The sequence below is a fragment of the Lissotriton helveticus genome, chromosome 1_2, assembly GCF_964261635.1.
Source record: "Lissotriton helveticus chromosome 1_2, aLisHel1.1, whole genome shotgun sequence".
Lineage (NCBI taxonomy): Eukaryota > Metazoa > Chordata > Amphibia > Caudata > Salamandridae > Lissotriton > Lissotriton helveticus.
Genome location: NC_136058.1, coordinates 184,157,629 through 184,174,457, shown reverse-complemented (window position 1 = coordinate 184,174,457; position 16,829 = coordinate 184,157,629). Strand labels below are relative to the sequence as shown.

The window sequence follows — 16,829 nt, the reverse complement described above, 5'->3', positions numbered from 1 at the left end:
TGCTCTGGATACAAGCATTTAGTTCATGAGCAACATGTTTTACCTTCATCATCAATTTAATTTAACATTGGCAGAGTGTTGCATAGATTATTAAAGTGCAACACCCTGAATGTTTGAGGATTCAGAGGCCCTCTAATGTCCCGGGTGGAGTGGGTAGACTTAACAAGGAATCGATGGATGCATGGAGTTTGGAAGCACTTTATGAATGGAATAGATGAAAGATAACTACAGATGATGCAGTCCCTGATTATGGATCAACACCTTTCTGTGACTGAATAGGTCCTGCAGGGTATATTACTCAGAGTGAGTGTTTTGGAGGCTCTATAGTCCGATTCGTCTGCAGAGTGTCATTGAACTGAGAATTTTGCAAATGTTCATCCCTGGTGCGTTTGGAATCTCTGGAGGTGATGACCATATGCAGCATGTTGCCAAGACAGTCAATTTGTGGCTGTTAAGAGTGGGGACATTGAGAGAGGTACCTTTCCTGCCAGATATTACAGCAATTACTGGACAACAAGATTCTACCCATCGATTCGCCTATTCAAGTGCACAAGGTCTGCCTATTCAAAGTTCAAAACTAGATGCAGAGTTGAAAGGTGCTGTGAAAGCAGTACTAAGCGGGCCAAACGAGAAGGAGGCAATACTGAGAGCACCTGGCAAGAATTTCCCCAGTTTACAAAGCACAAATTGCAGCAGATAAAGAAGATATTTCTAGCACTTAATGCAAAAGAGTCCTTGTGGCACCTGGACAGTATATCTTTGCCCTAGTGGATGCAATCAAGGTACCACCAGTTGAGTCCAGCACAGAGCTCACTCTGGCTGATAGAGTCCATGGAGATGAGTACTTTGCATGGTGTTTTGTTTGCTGGCCATGAGACAGTACTCCAGTTTTGACCAGGAAAAACAGACATGAATTTTGATTCTGGGATATTTTTTCTATTTTATTGTTCAGAATATATTGCTCTGGTTTTCTCCTCCAAAAGGTTATTTTCTCTCCTTCCCACCGCCCCTCTTCTAGTCTCCATCTAGTAAGGAAGTGACCCTTACCATACACTGCACTCAGAGATGGTATTTTTCTAATGGGCGTTCATATTATAATCTGTCTCTTTTTTCGTTGATTTCTTCTTTTTTCTTCCAATGAAGATTACAGAATCATAAAATTCTATTGTCTTTTGTCAGAAATCTCAGCATGCAATACTTGGACTACTGCGGTTACATTACTACGAAGTCTGCAAGCTAATAGTATACATAAAATGATCTGAAATATTTTTATGAGATTAGATGAATTTATGTACATGACAATTAAACTGGTGATCCAAAATAATTGTGATTGCAAACTTGGTGCAAATATATGAACCAGAGCTTTCACTCAAAGCCAGCTACTCAAATATATCTGGGACGCCAAGCTCACCCTAAAGGAACAAACTGTCAAGAAAACCAAGAGAGAATAATACCAGCTCTCTCTACTAAAGAAACTACAATCCGACTTGGATGAAGGAGTGCAAGAGCAAATAAACAAGTCAACACGCCATCCCCACCTACACACCCAGGATCTGTAATGGCATCACTGTATCTGTCAGGTCCATCTGAACTGAGCTCCAATTTAGAAAAGAGCTGAAGACATTCCCTTTAAAGAACATAACACAGCCAAGTAACAGTCCACTTCCAATCTCAGAAACCCAGCTACCCCTCAAATCACTTGCTGACTGTAACTTTGCCCAGGACCATGTACAAGCACTCTGCTGCCTTTCTATAAGCTTTTGCAATACACAAATAAGGTCATATACAATAGGTCATGTATAGCAAATTCCCTTTGGTAATATTAGTAAACCTTCCAAGCTCTGCTACTTATCAACTTACTTATAACTTAACACTAGTAGCGGATAACTAATTTTTTCACTTCCAGGCATTTAGGGGCTCAAATTTAATACAGGCCACTAAATTAGTCATAATTCGAATTTTAGCTTAGCTCACATATAGCCACAACTATACAAGTTGCCAAGTTGTGAACACGGGATGCAAATCCAGCTGACTGAGAACACAGTGCTTCGCAAATGGAAGCCTTCACGTGATTCTACTCTGAAGTGGAATTACTCCTGCAGCTTCTGCCAGTGACCAGATCTGCCACCACCGGCACAGGCTATATAACAGTGTTTCCATTGGGAGCCAATTTTTAGTGGGTTGTGAAAGACCAAGCAATAAATAAAGAAAACTATACATTCTGTATCTATCTTGTCAAATTTGCTGCACATCAAAGACAGAGGTCAAATGCCAGGCCATGTACTCAGCCAAAATGCTGAGCATCTTTTTTTAACGTGGGGATTGTGGTTTACACTCCTCTCACTTTGCAGTCAGTGATTTCTGTGCAATATAGTTTTATCAGTAAAACGGTATCTCTACGCAAGTTGAGAGGACATTTCAATGTAAAATGTGCTGTCTGCAAATGGCCAAATGGCAGTGTGCTGCCACACAATGATTGAGAGCATTACAGCTAGATGGGTTGCAAAATGTTGTTATTCTAAAAAGTGGGCTGTGGTTCCAAATAGTTTGGGAAGCACTGCTATGAACTATCAGAATACTCTTAGGAAAAGTTTGCTTGTGCCTGTTGGCCTTTCATCGACTGATTGGTGTTAGACTTGGAAATGCCTTCCTTTATTTTCCTATACATTTATTCTCTGCGGAAACACTTCCCAGAATACAGTTTACATATTTTTATTGAATCTTATGGAAAGTCTGCCTCCACAGAGGTTTTCATATAGTTTGCCATTTCTAAGGATCAGATCCTCTGCCATTTTCAAGTTCTCTCATTAAGAACTGCAATAATTCAATGGATAAGGGTTTTAGGTGGAACATACTCTTTGATTATTGGCATTAAGTTCCCAGATGTCCTGCAGAATCTTGGATAGTTGCATAACTGTAGGACAGAGGTCTGCTCCCATATGTGGCAGCGAACAGTGGATACTCTTGCATTCCACTGGGTATTTTTTATTTACTCCAGTTGTAAACCAAGATTCATTGTTACACACACATCTTTTAAGGAGAACATTACTTAATTTACCCCTACTGTCGCAGAGTTCCACCTATTAAAAGCAATGTGAAGAAGATTCCTCCACTCTGAGAAGATATTCCTGAAGAAAATATGGATCCATATAATTTGAGTAAAGAAATAGAACTCCCCAGGAGTTAATGTCCACCCAGTAATACTATAAAATAGTGAAACAGCCCACTTAGCAGTCAAGCGAACTTCTTTGTTTTAGGTTTGATAAGCCAACCGAAAGTACATTTGCTCTTTCAGTACAGAGGAAAACCTCAATCCCTTAGCGACGGACTCATTTTCTTTAACAAAATGTATTTAACTAAAATCCATGCAGGTATGGATACTGAGATTGCCTTTCATTCGTTCTTATCTCAACACATGAAATAAGTGGAGAATTAATCCGAAAGACTATCAGTTGGATGTAAACGTTTAAGGATTGTTTGGCTCCCAACATACAAAGCTTCCTTGTCCTAATGCTGCAGTGAGGACTATGAAAACAAACTGGAAAGGATTCTGCCACCATAGTGGGACGGGATAGTGTTTGTCCCCCAAACCACAATGGTCTTCTGAAAGACTGATATTACGTACCCAGTAAGCATCTGTTCTTGGCATGTAGAGCTGTAGAATCACATGCACTGCATACTCCTGCCATCTAGTATTGGGACTGGATGTTTGATAGTTGTTTTTGTTCAAAGAAGTCTTTCCAGTCACGAGGTAGGTGATTCCTCCTTTCGGTGATAGTGCGCATTGGCCTCAACTCCATTGTTAGATTGTTTTCCCGCAGAGGGTGAGAATGGAGTTAGTATGTGTAGAATAGAGATGTCTATGCATATGAATGTGAATTAAGAACTACAACAACTACAGGAGACCGGGGAGGTGGGTGGACGAATGTGAATCTACAGCTCTACATGCCAAGAGCAGATGCTTACTGGGTAAGTCACATTATCTGTTCGAGGCATGTGAGCTGTAGATCACAAGCTTTGCATAGACTAAATAGCAATAAACTCCCAAAGCGGTGGCTAACTTGTAGTAGTTATAGTTGTTTGAAATAGTGTTTTAAGTAATGCTTGGCCTACATTTGCCTGGTGTCTTGCTAACACATCTCCACAATAGTGTTTGGTAAAGGTGTGCTCCCTTACAAATATCAGCTATAGGAATTATTCCCAGAATGCCATAGTAGCCCCTATTTTGAGAGTGGAATGCACTCTAGGGGGTACTTACAAAGTTTTCTTTGCTTTAAGAAAACATGTTTGGAAACATTTTACAATCCTTCTTGCAATACCGGACTTAGATATAGGATAACCCTTGTGAGGTGGAGAAAAAGCAACAAGTAGTTGCCTTGTTTTCCTAAATTCTTTGTTTCTTTCTATGTAATAAAGAATAGCACGTCTAACATCAAGTGTGTGTAGAACTCGTTCTGCTACAGAATCAGGTTGAGGAAAAAACACAGGTAACTCAACTGATTGATTGATATGAAAAGCAGAAACTACTATAGTGAGAAATTTAGGATTGGTACGAAGAACCACTCTATGAAGTTGAAATAAAGGCTCTTGTATAGTTAATGCCTGAAGTTCACCAGCTCTCCTTATTGAGGTTATCGCTAAGAGGAAAGCAACTTTCCATGATAGGAATTGTAACTGACATTTGTGCAAGGATTCAAAAGGTTGACCCAATAGCTGTGTAAGGACTATGTTCAAGTTCTACTCTGGAGCAGGGGGAATTCTTGGGGGTATCACCCTTTTTAATCCTTCCATGAAGGTTTTAATCACTGGTACTCTGAATAGAAATAAGTGTAGTGTATTTTGCAAGTATGCAGCTACCGCTGCTAGATGTAAATAAATGGTTGTGCAAGCTAATCCACATTGCTGTAAATGCAACAGATAACAAATTATGTTCTGTACAGGAGCATCAAGTGGACTGCTTTTGTTGTTACAATAGACCACACACCGTTTCCATTAAACTGCATAACATGCTCTAGTAGTAGGCTTTCTAGCCTCTTTGAAAATATTAAAACAGTCTGGAGGTAGTTGTAAATAACCATACTCTGACTTCAGAAGCCAACTTGCTAGGTTGTGTTCTGTGGGATTTTCATGTCTGATTTCCATGGCTCTGAGTGAGAAGACAGGGTGTGAAACGTAGCTTTTGATGTGGACCCACCGAGAGTTCTAACAAGGGGGTGTACCAAGGTTGACAAGATCATGTGGGGGCTACTAAGATCAGTGTGAGGGATGTTTGTATGAGGCGGAAAAGCGTAAGCAAATATCCCGGTCCAATTCATCCATAGAGCATTCCCTTTGGATGCTCGGTGTGGGAACCTGGATGCGAAGTTTGGGCATTTTGCATGGTGTACTGTGGCAAGCAGATCTATCTATGGAAATTCCCATTTCTGAAAGTAGGGAAGAAGAACTTGAGGATAAAGTTCCCGCTTGTGTACTTGCGGACTGTGTCTGCTGAGCAGGTCTGCAATCTGGAAGGTGTTCTGTTAGGAGATAGATTTTGTGGTGAATCACCCAATTCCAAATGCTTTGTGCAAGGCGCAACAGCTGGAGAGAGTGTGTCCCTCCCTGTTTTTGTAGGTAGTACATTGCTGTCAAGCTGTTTGTGCGAACTAAGACAGCCTTGCCAACAAGTTGGGTGAGAAAAGCTTTGAGTGCTAGGAACACTGCTAGAAGTTCCAGGCAGTTGATGTGCAAATGTTTGTGATTGTCCGACCACAGCCCGTGAACTGTGTAATGTTGAAGATGGGAGGGTGGGTGGGAGTGAGGCACCCCAACCTGTTAATGTGTATGCTCTCAGTATAATCTGTGGAATCAGGTCTATGAACAGTCGCCCTTTTGCTAAGGTTTGAGGGTTCCACCACTACAGAGCGATGGGTGCGGCTGTCTACCAACACTAGATCGGTTAATAGACCCTGTGATTGATTCCACTGATGCGCTAGACATTCTTGCAGAGGACGCATGTGAAGCCTTGCGTGAGATACGATTGCAATGCAGGATGCCATCATTCCCAGCAGTTGCATGAAGACTTTGGCTGGGAATGATTGATTGGGTTGAAATTGTAATATTGTGGCTTGAATATTGTGAATCCTGGTTACATTGGGAGAGGCTAGAGCTTTCAGAGTGTTGAGAGAAGCTCCCAGATAAGATTGCACTTGTGACGGACACAGGGGAGATTTTTGTGAATTTATTGTGAAACACAACTGATGAAGTAGGTGTACTGTGGTCTGAGTGTGTAGTATACAGTTCTGGTAAGTGCCTGCTTTGATAAGCTAGTCGTCCAGGTAAGGGAAGACATGTATACATTGTCTTCTGAGATAAGCGGCTACTACTGCCAAACATTTGGTACACTCGGGGGCTGTGGTGTAGCCAAATGGGCATACCTTCAACTGGTAATGTTTGCCTGTTATCACAAACCATATTTGCGATGAGCGGGATCAAATGAAATATGAAAGTAGGTGTGTTTTAGATCTAGAGTAGACATACAGTCGCCCTGCTGCAAGAGGGGAAATACTTGTTGGAGGGTTACCATGTGAAAGTGCTCTGACAATATGTATTTGTTTAACTCTCTGAGATCTAGAATAGGTCTCAAAGAGCCTACCCTTTTGGCAATCCGAAAGTAAAGGGAATAAACCCCTGACCATTAGTACTGTAGTGGGAATGGTTCTATAGCCCCTTTGGGTAATAAAGATTTCACTTCTTGTTGAAGCAAGTGCTGGTGGTGTGGTAACATTTTGTGAGTGGTTGGCTGCACGGATTAAGGGAGGGTGGGTATCTGCACGCATGGAAGTGAGGCCACACGGACTAAGGGAGAGTGGGTGGGAGTGAGGCTGCACTGATGAAGGGAGAGTGGGTGGGAGTGAGGCTGCACTGATGAAGGGAGAGTGGGTGGGAGTGAAGCAGCACGGAAGAAGGGTGGGTCGGTGGGAGTGAGGCTGCACGGATGAAGGGAGAGTAGGTGGGAGTGAAGCTGCACGGAAGAAGGGTGGGTCGGTGGGAGTGAGGCTGCACTGATGAAGGGAGAGTGGGTGGGAGTGAAGCAGCACGGATGACGGGAGGGTGGGTGGGAGTGAGGCAGCACGGATGACGGGAGGGTGGGTGGGAGTGAAGCAGCACGGAAGAAGGGTGGGTGGGTGGTAGTGAAGCAGCACGGAAGAAGGGTGGGTGGGTGGTAGTGAAGCAGCACGGAAGAAGGGTGGGTGGGTGGGAGTGAAGCAGCACGGAAGAAGGGTGGGTGGGTGGGAGTGAAGCAGCACGGAAGAAGGGTGGGTGGGTGGGAGTGAAGCAGCACGGAAGAAGGGTGGGTGGGTGGGAGTGAAGCAGCACGGAAGAAGGGTGGGTGGGTGGGAGTGAAGCAGCACGGAAGAAGGGTGGGTGGGAGTGAAGCAGCACGGAAGAAGGGTGGGTGGGTGGGAGTGAAGCAGCACGGAAGAAGGGTGGGTGGGTGGGAGTGAAGCAGCACGGAAGAAGGGTGGGTGGGTGGGAGTGAAGCACACGGAAGAAGGGTGGGTGGGTGGGAGTGAAGCAGCACGGAAGAAGGGTGGGTGGGTGGGAGTGAAGCAGCACGGAAGAAGGGTGGGTGGGTGGGAGTGAAGCAGCACGGAAGAAGGGTGGGTGGGTGGGAGTGAAGCAGCACGGAAGAAGGGTGGGTGGGAGTGAAGCAGCACGGAAGAAGGGTGGGTGGGTGGGAGTGAAGCAGCACGGACGAAGGGTGGGTGGGTGGGAGTGAAGCAGCACGGACGAAGGGTGGGTGGGTGGGAGTGAAGCAGCACGGACGAAGGGTGAGTCGGTGGGAGTGAGGCTGCACGGATGAAGGGAGAGTAGGTGGGAGTGAAGCTGCACGGAAGAAGGGTGGGTCGGTGGGAGTGAGGCTGCACTGATGAAGGGAGAGTGGGTGGGAGTGAAGCAGCACGGATGACGGGAGGGTGGGTGGGAGTGAAGCAGCACGGAAGAAGGGTGGGTGGGTGGGAGTGAAGCAGCACGGAAGAAGGGTGGGTGGGTGGGAGTGAAGCAGCACGGAAGAAGGGTGGGTGGGTGGGAGTGAAGCAGCACGGAAGAAGGGTGGGTGGGTGGGAGTGAAGCAGCACGGACGAAGGGTGGGTGGGTGGGAGTGAGGCAGCACGGACGAAGGGAGGGTGGGTGGGAGTGAGGCAGCACGGACGACGGGAGGGTGGGTGGGAGTGAGGCAGCACGGACGACGGGAGGGTGGGTGGGAGTGAGGCAGCACGGACGACGGGAGGGTGGGTGGGAGTGAGGCAGCAAGGACGACGGGAGGGTGGGTGGGAGTGAGGCAGCACGGACGACGGGAGGGTGGGTGGGAGTGAGGCAGCAGGGACGAAGGGAGGGTGGGTGGGAGTGAGGCAGCAGGGATGAAGGGAGGGTGGGTGGGAGTGAGGCAGCAGGGATGAAGGGAGGGTGGGTGGGAGTGAGGCAGCAGGGATGAAGGGAGGGTGGGTGGGAGTTAGGCAGCAGGGATGAAGGGAGGGCGGGTGGGAGTTAGGCAGCAGGGATGAAGGGAGGGCGGGTGGGAGTTAGGCAGCAGGGATGAAGGGAGGGCGGGTGGGAGTTAGGCAGCAGGGATGAAGGGAGGGCGGGTGGGAGTTAGGCAGCAGGGACGAAGGGCGGGCGGGTGGGAGTTAGGCTGCATGGACGAAGGGCGGGTGGGTGGGTGGCTGCACGGACGAAGGGCGGGTGGGTGGGTGGCTGCACGGACGAAGGGCGGGTGGGTGGGTGGCTGCACGGACGAAGGGCGGGTGGGTGGGTGGCTGCACGGACGAAGGGCGGGTGGGTGTCAGGGTGGCTGCACGGACGAAGGGCGGGTGGGTGGGTGGGTGGCTGCACGGACGAAGGGCGGGTGGGTGGGTGGGTGGGTGGCTGCACGGACGAAGGGCGGGTGGGTGGGTGGCTGCACGGACGAAGGGCGGGTGGGTGGGTGGGTGGCTGCACGGATGAAGGGCGGGTGGGTGGGTGGCTGCACGGATGAAGGGCGGGTGGGTGGGTGGCTGCACGGACGAAGGGCGGGTGGGTGGGTGGCTGCACGGACGAAGGGCGGGTGGGTGGGTGGCTGCACGGACGAAGGGCGGGTGGGTGGGTGGCTGCACGGACGAAGGGCGGGTGGGTGGGTGGCTGCACGGACGAAGGGCGGGTGGGTGGGTGGGTGGCTGCACGGACGAAGGGCGGGTGGGTGGGTGGGTGGCTGCACGGACGAAGGGCGGGTGGGTGGGTGGCTGCACGGACGAAGGGCGGGTGGGTGGGTGGGTGGCTGCACGGACGAAGGGCGGGTGGGTGGGTGGGTGGCTGCACGGACGAAGGGCGGGTGGGTGGGTGGGTGGCTGCACGGACGAAGGGCGGGTGGGTGGGTGGGTGGCTGCACGGACGAAGGGCGGGTGGGTGGCTGCACGGACGAAGGGCGGGTGGGTGGGTGGCTGCACGGACGAAGGGCGGGTGGGTTGGTGGGTGGCTGCACGGACGAAGGGCGGGTGGGTGGGTGGGTGGCTGCACGGACGAAGGGCGGGTGGGTGGGTGGGTGGCTGCACGGACGAAGGGCGGGTGGGTGGGTGGGTGGCTGCACGGACGAAGGGCGGGTGGGTGGGTGGCTGCACGGACGAAGGGCGGGTGGGTGGGTGGCTGCACGGACGAAGGGCGGGTGGGTGGGTGGGTGGCTGCACGGACGAAGGGCGGGTGGGTGGGTGGCTGCATGGACGAAGGGTGGGTGGGTGGCTGCACGGACGAAGGGCTGGTGGGTGGGTGGGTGGCTGCACGGACGAAGGGCGGGTGGGTGGGTGGGTGGCTGCACGGACGAAGGGCGGGTGGGTGGGTGGCTGCACGGACGAAGGGCGGGTGGGTGGGTGGCTGCACGGACGAAGGGCGGGTGGGTGGGTGGCTGCACGGACGAAGGGCGGGCGGGTGGGTGGCTGCACGGACGAAGGGCGGGTGGGTGGCTGCACGGACGAAGGGCGGGCGGGTGGCTGCACGGACGAAGGGCGGCGGGTGGGTGGCTGCACGGACGAAGGGCGGGTGGGTGGGTGGCTGCACGGACGAAGGGCGGGTGGGTGGGTGGCTGCACGGACGAAGGGCGGGTGGGTGGGTGGCTGCACGGACGAAGGGCGGGTGGGTGGCTGCACGGACGAAGGGCGGGTGGGTGGGTGGCTGCACGGACGAAGGGCGGGTGGGTGGCTGCACGGACGAAGGGCGGGTGGGTGGCTGCACGGACGAAGGGCGGGTGGGTGGGTGGCTGCACGGACGAAGGGCGGGTGGGTGGCTGCACGGGCGAAGGGCGGGTGGGCGGGTGGCTGCACGGACGAAGGGCGGGTGGGTGGCTGCACGGACGAAGGGCGGGTGGGTGGCTGCACGGACGAAGGGCGGGTGGGTGGCTGCACGGACGAGGGGCGGGTGGGTGGCTGCACGGACGAAGGGCGGGTGGGTGGGTGGCTGCACGGACGAAGGGCGGGTGGGTGGGTGGCTGCACGGACGAAGGGCGGGTGGGTGGGTGGGTGGCTGCACGGACGAAGGGCGGGTGGGTGGGTGGGTGGCTGCACGGACGAAGGGCGGGTGGGTGGGTGGCTGCACGGACGAAGGGCGGGTGGGTGGGTGGCTGCACGGACGAAGGGCGGGTGGGTGGGTGGGTGGCTGCACGGACGAAGGGCGGGTGGGTGGGTGGGTGGCTGCACGGACGAAGGGTGGGTGGGTGGCTGCACGGACGAAGGGCGGGTGGGTGGGTGGGTGGCTGCACGGACGAAGGGCGGGTGGGTGGGTGGCTGCACGGACGAAGGGCGGGTGGGTGGGTGGCTGCACGGACGAAGGGCGGGTGGGTGGGTGGCTGCACGGACGAAGGGCGGGTGGGTGGGTGGGTGGCTGCACGGACGAAGGGCGGATGGGTGGGTGGGTGGCTGCACGGACGAAGGGCGGGTGGGTGGGTGGCTGCACGGACGAAGGGCGGGTGGGTGGGTGGGTGGCTGCACGGACGAAGGGCGGGTGGGTGGGTGGGTGGCTGCACGGACGAAGGGCGGGTGGGTGGGTGGGTGGCTGCACGGACGAAGGGCGGGTGGGTGGGTGGGTGGGTGGCTGCACGGACGAAGGGCGGGTGGGTGGGTGGCTGCACGGACGAAGGGCGGGTGGGTGGGTGGCTGCACGGACGAAGGGCGGGTGGGTGGGTGGCTGCACGGACGAAGGGCGGGTGGGTGGCTGCACGGACGAAGGGCGGGTGGGTGGGTGGCTGCACGGACGAAGGGCGGGTGGGTGGGTGGCTGCACGGACGAAGGGCGGGTGGGTGGCTGCACGGACGAAGGGCGGGTGGGTGGGTGGCTGCACGGACGAAGGGCGGGTGGGTGGGTGGCTGCACGGACGAAGGGCGGGTGGGTGGGTGGCTGCACGGACGAAGGGTGGGTGGGTGGCTGCACGGACGAAGGGTGGGTGGGTGGCTGCACGGACGAAGGGTGGGTGGGTGGCTGCACGGACGAAGGGCGGGCGGGTGGGTGGCTGCACGGACGAAGGGCGGGCGGGTGGGTGGCTGCACGGACGAAGGGCGGGCGGGTGGGTGGCTGCACGGACGAAGGGCGGGCGGGTGGGTGGCTGCACGGACGAAGGGCGGGCGGGTGGGTGGCTGCACGGACGAAGGGCGGGTGGGTGGGTGGCTGCACGGACAAAGGGCGGGTGGGTGGCTGCACGGACGAAGGGCGGGTGGGTGGCTGCACGGACGAAGGGTGGGTGGGTGGCTGCACGGACGAAGGGCGGGTGGGTGGGTGGCTGCACGGACGAAGGGCGGGTGGGTGGGTGGCTGCACGGACGAAGGGCGGGTGGGTGGGTGGCTGCACGGACGAAGGGCGGGTGGGTGGCTGCACTGACGAAGGGCGGGTGGGTGGGTGGCTGCACGGACGAAGGGCGGGTGGGTGGCTGCACGGGCGAAGGGCGGGTGGGCGGGTGGCTGCACGGACAAAGGGCGGGTGGGTGGCTGCACGGACGAAGGGCGGGTGGGTGGGTGGCTGCACGGACAAAGGGCGGGTGGGTGGGTGGCTGCACGGACAAAGGGCGGGTGGGTGGGTGGCTGCACGGACGAAGGGCGGGTGGGTGGGTGGCTGCACGGACAAAGGGCGGGTGGGTGGGAGGCTGCACGGACAAAGGGCGGGTGGGTGGGAGGCTGCACGGACGAAGGGCGGGTGGGTGGGAGGCTGCACGGACGAAGGGCGGGTGGGTGGGAGGCTGCACGGACGAAGGGCGGGTGGGTGGGAGGCTGCACGGACGAAGGGCGGGTGGGTGGGAGGCTGCACGGACGAAGGGCGGGTGGGTGGGAGGCTGCACGGACGAAGGGCGGGTGGGTGGGAGGCTGCACGGACGAAGGGCGGGTGGGTGGGAGGCTGCACGGACGAAGGGCGGGTGGGTGGGAGGCTGCACGGACGAAGGGCGGGTGGGTGGGAGGCTGCACGGACGAAGGGCGGGTGGGTGGGAGGCTGCACGGACGAAGGGCGGGTGGGTGGGAGGCTGCACGGACGAAGGGCGGGTGGGTGGGAGGCTGCACGGACGAAGGGCGGGTGGGTGGGAGGCTGCACGGACGAAGGGCGGGTGGGTGGGAGGCTGCACGGACGAAGGGCGGGTGGGTGGGAGGCTGCACGGACGAAGGGCGGGTGGGTGGGAGGCTGCACGGACGAAGGGCGGGTGGGTGGGAGGCTGCACGGACGAAGGGCGGGTGGGTGGGAGGCTGCACGGACGAAGGGCGGGTGGGTGGGAGGCTGCACGGACGAAGGGCGGGTGGGTGGGAGGCTGCACGGACGAAGGGCTGGTGTGTGGGTTTCAGGCTGCACGGACGAAGGGCGAGGCTGCACGGACGAAGGGTGGGTGGACGAAATGGGAGGCTGCACGGACGAAGGGTGGGTGGACGAAATGGGAGGTTGCACGGATGAAGGGTGGGTGGACGAAATGGGAGGCTCCATGGACGAATTGCTGCACGGACGAAGGTTGGGTGGGTGGCTGCACGGACGAAGGGCGAGGCTGCACGGACGAAGGGCGGATGGACGAAATGGGAGGCTTCCCGGTCGAAGGGCGGGTGGACGAAATGGAAGGATGCCCGGACGAAGGGCGGGAGGCTGCACGGATCTTTGAGACACTGTTGAAGGGGGTCTCATCTAGTCTTGTGTTTGGGACTATGTATATGCAGGATGCCATGGATCTTAGGAGAAAGATAACTTGTCGAGATGTATGATTGGTGGTTTTCTTTAAATCCAAACCTTTCTTTAGGATTGAAGAAACTCTCTAAAAAGACACTGTCTCTTTTTGTGTTTATTGTTGCTCCCAAGTATGTGCGACTTTGGACCGGCATTTGGATTGACTTTTCCATGTTAATATTCAGACCAAGACCCATCAGCAGATGCGCCATGGTATCGAAGTCTTGAGTAATACACATATGGGTAAACAAATATTTCCTTTCCTGTTCTGGTGGTGCCTTTTCTATAGTTTATTTGGCTAATAGAAGCTGAAAGTCCACTTGCAGTGCAGGAAGTTGGTGATTTTACATTTGTTTAGGTGAAACAGGTGGTAGAATTACCTTGAAGTGAATCGAGGTTCCTTGTCTTCTTACGATGTTTAATAACCATTTGTCTTTGAATATAGACTTCCACAGTTCCAGGTGGGACATGAATCCTCCCTACAGCAGTGGGTAACTAATGGGAAGAGGGTGTTGTAACATCACTGACGATTACCACAAGAATTCCTTCCCCTGGAGCTTGAGGTCTTCGGTGGAGTTAATTTTTGTTTTTGGTATTGCCATTGCTACTGAGGTTTCGGGCCCAGATTTTGTTGATGTTGCACCTGGTGAGGCCATCTCAGATATTGAACCCTGTGATGGAAAAAACAGAGCTCTTTGGGCCAATACTGTATGATGAACTGTTGTTCCTCTAGCCCAGCTGCCTTTAGGGTTTCTGCTTTATTTTTCATACAAAGCAGCTCTTCTTCCGTATGTTACTCGAAAAGAGCTGTTCCTGAAAAGAGCAGATTGCCTTTTTTGGGCTGCCTATCAGACTTCAGAGATGACCGTCCCAGCCATTAAGTTCTTATCAGAGAGATTCCATAGCAGCATTCTGTAGCAGCAAGCTCAGAGGAGTCAATCGCAGCACTAATTACTTAGTTTGAGACCAAGCAAACTTTGTCTAACACCCTTAAGAAATCCTGCTGCCAGTGTTTCTATAAATCTGACACAAAGGATTTCAATCCATCCCAGATCTCTCGGTGATACCTCAAGAGCAGTGCTGTTGTGCTGGTGTTCTTTAAAGTAATTGATGCTGTACCACACATCTTTTAGTCTCGTACTTACTTTTTCAAGTAGATCAGCCGATTCTTGAGGTAATGCATGTTTTCGTCTCACTATTGCTACTATACCCAAGACCAGCCAAGGATCTACCATGAAGAATTCCAGTCTTGAGGTGGCCTGTATTTTGTCTGCCGGTGTGGTGTTACAGCCTTCAGAGTGGCCAGAGTCATATGGTTTTCTTCAACTGTCTCTAGCAGACTAGGAACCAGAGGTAACAAACATTTAGGAACTGCCGTTTGTTAAAGAGTTTCCAGTAATATGGTTGAGGAGTGTCCTTGGGGCAATATTTAGATTTGCTGCCTCTCTCGCCAATACCTCATGGACGGGGAGGATGTCATCCATTGGCAAAACTCTAGATTGAGAATATTCTGGAAATGTAGGAGTGTATTATAAATGGGATAAGTCACAGTCAGAACAAGGAGAGCAAGACTGGGTATACAATCTGCAACCTCTATTATAACGCGCCCTCTGAGGGTGAACTTGAAAAGGAATTGAAGCAAGGGTGCAGGGTCCAGAGATGATGCTGGCTTTGAACAGCAAAATGGAGTGGAACTTGTTAAACAACTTACACATAGAAGTAGTCACTTTCTACTCCAACATCAATGGCGATCGTTGTCTCCGACATCGTTCTTGTGAGGACTGACATTGATCTATAATTCCTCGACAGCGATGAGTATCTCTTTGATGGTGAACTTGAATCACCAAACATCGATGACAGGTCATGTTCTGAGAGTCGATGTGTTGTTGCAAAGCCACCCTTTGAAGGCAAGCAGGTCGGAGCAGAGGCTGAAAACGTCGGATTACTATGTTGTTCTCTGGTGGCATCGGGAATGGTGATGTGTTTTTCTGCCACTAGATCTTCTCTCCCTTGACCTCCCTAGGTGGTAAGGAGATCAAGGCTGCCTGAGAAGCTGCTCTTTCTAGCCTCTTTTTCTTATTCTCCTCTTTTGCCCTCATATCTTCCAACACACCTCTTAGTATGATGCCCTCTCCGTCTTTTAAGGATATTTTTACATCTACTTACAGATGTCACATTCAACCACAGTATGTGATGTTGGAAGACACCCATACATACCTTGTGGGCATGAATCATTGATTTCTTTCAACCACGTAAGGGCCACTTAGAGAAAAGGGATGGTATTCAGACAGAAAAAAATAAATCATACGTCCAGAAATAATGTTAAACTCAACAGCAGATGATCACTCTAGTAGAATATTTTCAGAAAAAAAGGAAGATAATTGAGATAAAATAAACTCAGTAGGGTTTCTGAGACTCTTCTCTGAGGAAATGGAAAAAACAACTGGCTCTGGGAGACAATTGCCAGTGCAAGGCACTTTGGGCAGGGGTGCCTCCTAGGTTCTTAAAGGGACAGGCTCCTTTTTCCTGTTTTCAATTTAAGTCTATCAGGCTACATTCTTACCTCCATGTACTCTGCTAAAATGGGTATTCACTGCATTGGACTGCTGCAAATATCGTTCTAAGATGTTAAACTGGAGAATTATTTTGAACATTCAGGAAGAAACGAGGCTGCTGTTAGGCCCGGCCACCTTCTTTCACCGCAAGATCACCGACATCCACGACACCTTCAACTCAGACACCCTCGCACCCACCACCCCTGCGACCTCCACCCGCACCAGTCGCCTGACCATCTGTCCAACGTCAGCGACGAAGACACCATCAAAACCATGAACTCCATCCACTCCGGATCCCCATCCGACCCTTGCCCTTACCACATTTTCAACAAAGCCAGCACAACCATCGCACCCCACCTCCGGAAAACAATCAACATCTCCTGCGAGACAGCAATCTTCCCGGAAAGCTAGAAGCACGCCAAGATCAACGCCCTACTGAAGAAACCCAAGGCGGACCCCAAGGACCTCAAGAACTCCCGGCCCATCTCCCTGCTCCCGTTCCCGGCAAAAGTGACAGAGAAGATTGTCAACAAACAGCTAACTTGATACCTCGAAGACAACAACATCCTGGACCCATCCCAATCCGGCTTCCGCAGCAACCACAGCACCGAGTACGCCCTCATCACCGCCATCAGGATCCTGATGGACAAAGGAGAAACAACCGCCTCATCCTCCTGGACCTATCGGCAGCCTTCGACACGGTCTGCGACCGCACCCTATCAAGAGAAAGCCCTGGCCTGGACCAACTCCGTCCTCTCTGTCCGAACCCAGAGCGTCCGCCTCCCACCCTTCCGCTCAAAAACCACCAAGATCTGCGGCGTCCCACAGGGATCCTCCCTCAGCCAGACGCTATTTAACATCTACATGGCACCGCTCGCCCACGTCGCACGACAACATAACCTCAACATCATCTCCTACGCCGACGACACCAAGCTGATCATATCCCTCTCCGAAGACCCCCACACCGCCAAAGCCAACCTCCACAGAGGAATGAAGGCCTCGCCAACTGGATGAAGGACAGCAGACTGAGCTGAACTCAGACAAAACGGAGGTCCTCATCCTCGGACCCACCCCATCAGCCTGG

At 53.3% G+C, this 16,829-nt stretch overlaps 1 protein-coding gene across 2 annotated transcripts in view; it reads right to left on the bottom strand.

The window, feature by feature from the left end:
* The window catches only part of EPS15 (epidermal growth factor receptor pathway substrate 15), an 883,486-nt gene that overhangs the window by 175,014 nt on the left and 691,643 nt on the right, over positions 1-16,829 (bottom strand). The gene's annotated exons all lie outside the window — the stretch shown is intronic.